General features: G+C 32.5%; 1 protein-coding gene across 1 annotated transcript in view; it reads right to left on the bottom strand.

The window, feature by feature from the left end:
• Positions 1–1298: 1298 nt before the first annotated feature.
• SLC25A36 (solute carrier family 25 member 36) overlaps positions 1299–2923 on the bottom strand; it is a 31093-nt gene continuing 29468 nt past the window's right edge. Inside the window, exon 7 of the mRNA XM_079795261.1 lies at positions 1299–2923. This exon is cut by the window's right edge and continues 1064 nt beyond it. The gene's annotated coding sequence lies outside the window, so the exon portion shown is untranslated.

Raw genomic sequence — 2923 nt, 5'->3', positions numbered from 1 at the left:
GGCATGCAGGAAGCAGCCAATCAGTTATTCTCTCTCATCACTGATGTTCCTATCTCTCTCCCCCTTTCTCTCTGAAATCAATAAAATATTAAAAAAAAACATGGTATTTTTTTATAAGCATATTTTAATTTTTAAACTTTTCATAATTCAAATAAAATTCAGCTAGTTAACAAACACAGAGGAAATGCACATAATTTACAGCCATGTACAGACTACAATAGCAATCCTCATATAAATGGTCAAAAGATATCAACTCTTGAAGTTAATTATTAGCTATGACTTTGAAAGGTCAAGATTTAATTGTTCACATATACAGGGGTACACATTCAAAATGTTTATTAACACAAAAACTGAGTGAAACTAGAATTTTCAGTTTCTAAAAAGAGTAACATAAAAAGCAGTATATAGCTTAATGAGAAATATAAGGGCATGACAGAGAAGAGATCTGAGTAGGCAGAAAGTTAGTACATTATGTTTTTATATAATTAAAATTCCTTCCAATTTAAATCACTCAGAACTATCTGTTCTTAGGAATGTTGAAGTCATGATCAATATTAGAGGAAAAAGCTAAACTATTATATTTATCAGACCCAAAAGGGTCCCTATATATAATATTGTACTAACAGTCTGGGCAGAAGAGCATGTAAACAACCAAAGACAGGCATGAACAACAGCGGGAGAGTAAAGGATAGATTGATTTCTAGCATTCAAATCCTTCAAGTTCAAATTAATATTTTAAGTGATTTAACACAAATCTAAAAATACTGACATGTTTATGCTCCAATAAGAGTAAACCCTCATTATTTTTAACCCAAACTCTGCTGGTCCTAATATACTAATGCTTTTCTACAATGGGCATAAGGTTTTAGGAGACAAAAGGCTGGATTAAATTATCTAATAATATTCTATTCTTGGTTTCGAAGTTACAAATCAATTACTTGTGGGCCCCATCCAGAAAGGCTGGTTCCACAGTTACATACATAATAAAAATTAAGACAAGGCTTTGGTGATAGTTTTTTCCTGGATTTAAAAGCACTGTATGGGATCCCACAATCACAGGGTTTGGTAATTCTTAAATTTGGACTTTGAAATTAAGGGGACTGATTTCTATGAGCCACAGGTACCAGAGTTCTTTCTGCTGCTCTATGAGAGTATGCTATTTCCGTATCTACTGCTTTAACCTGAAAAAGTTCAGTTTAATTTTCTACAATAAAAATACATACCCATCTGAAGAGTGCTGACTACCTCCATATTAGAAATAAAATTTTATCTGATAGAAAACAGATGAAAACAAAATACTGTTTTTAAAAAAGTCCAATGCTTTAAGTATACGTTTTTCTTTTTAAACATTTGCATCAATTAAAAACAAGATCTACAAAGAAATGTTTCAGAGGCAAATTTTATAAATAACTTGTAGTGTTTTTGTTTTTCTAATTATCTCTGTCATACATAAAGTAAACTACAGCTGACTGTGCTTTGGGGAAAAAAAGAATTAAAACAAATAACATTGCTCCTTTCCAGTTGTTGCACAAAGAAACAAAGCCTAAGACTAAGATCTTTTCCTTCCAGTACATACATAAAACTCACTTTTAAAAGCTAGCTATGCACTAAAGGTCAACGTAAATTTTACTTGCTAAATATAAACAGGAATAGAATACATGTTCATCCTTGAAGGACACTTGCTATGAATTTGCTACAACTAAATAATAAGATGTTCCTTAGCTGCTGGTTTCCCTATCATTCTTAGCATTTATGGGGTACTGAGATCATTAAGCTAAGGGGGAGTCTCTGTCCTACTTCAATACAACTAATATTTACGAATCTTCACAAGGCAAATGGCACACTATGTTAGGCAGGACGAGTGGCACCTGAAAAGGCAAACACTATAGATGGAGACTTTCTTTACAGATTGAAGTTAGAAACCCATTTTTTTGTGGGTTGTTGTTGTTGTTTTTTGGCATGTTCCTCAATAAATATCAAAGCTGAAATTCACCATAAAAGTTAAGAATAATTCCAAAGGTAATGAAACTCAATTTTGCCTTTGGTCTCCAAATAGATTGGAATGTTTTCAATTCCAATCAAAGCACCTAAAAAACATCCAGTTATTGTTGATTATAAGGAAGTTAAGAAGGGGAAGGAATTTAAGAGGGCACTGTGTTTCATTGGTGACAGCAGAGAAGCTTGCAATGACATGCTATAATTTTCTATGTTAGGTCACTACATTGTACATAGAATACTTAACCATTTACATTAAAGATTTCCAAACAACATACCAAAAGTCCAGAAAAAATGTTATGAACACTTTCTGCCTAATACATGACCAATATTTTTTTTAAAAATTTTTAACATGGGATTCTCTTTTACTACCTCCCCCCTGAAAGGCCACAAAGTGCATTCACAGAGTCATTCTTAAGGTAAAGCCATTGCACAGATGTACAGTTCATGTGTATTGAAATGAGTACCACATTGGAGGTTAACTGTAGAAATTTTCGTACACCAGTACAGCAACAACTGTAAGCTAAAGTCTCTTAATAGAATTACAGCCAATATCTTCCTAAGGGTCATACATATAATACATGTAAAGTATTAAAGGGTGCAGTTGAACTCAACAGCAAAATGTAAAAGCTATATCCTGTTAGCACACTTAATCTGAATTAACTTGAATCTTTCTGATTTACCATTCAAGAAACTAGGATAAATTTCTTTGCAAAAGCAGTTTGTCATTTACAAAATGATCCCATGTCAATTAGGATCACTCACCTGCTCAATCAGATAGCAGGCCCCAGGTATTTATGTCGCCTTAAAAAATAAAAATAAAAACTTGAGGGGCAAAACTGAAAATTACCATTTTCTCTATGAAATAAATGTAATCTAATTAGATCTTCTGGGAAAAAAAAATCAAAGGTTCAAATTCTTAATGTGA

Source organism: Cnephaeus nilssonii (genome assembly GCF_951640355.1).
Source record: "Cnephaeus nilssonii genome assembly, chromosome: 17".
Taxonomy (NCBI): domain Eukaryota; kingdom Metazoa; phylum Chordata; class Mammalia; order Chiroptera; family Vespertilionidae; genus Cnephaeus; species Cnephaeus nilssonii.
Note: the sequence above shows the minus strand (reverse complement) of the source record. Positions and strands in the feature narration are given on the sequence as shown.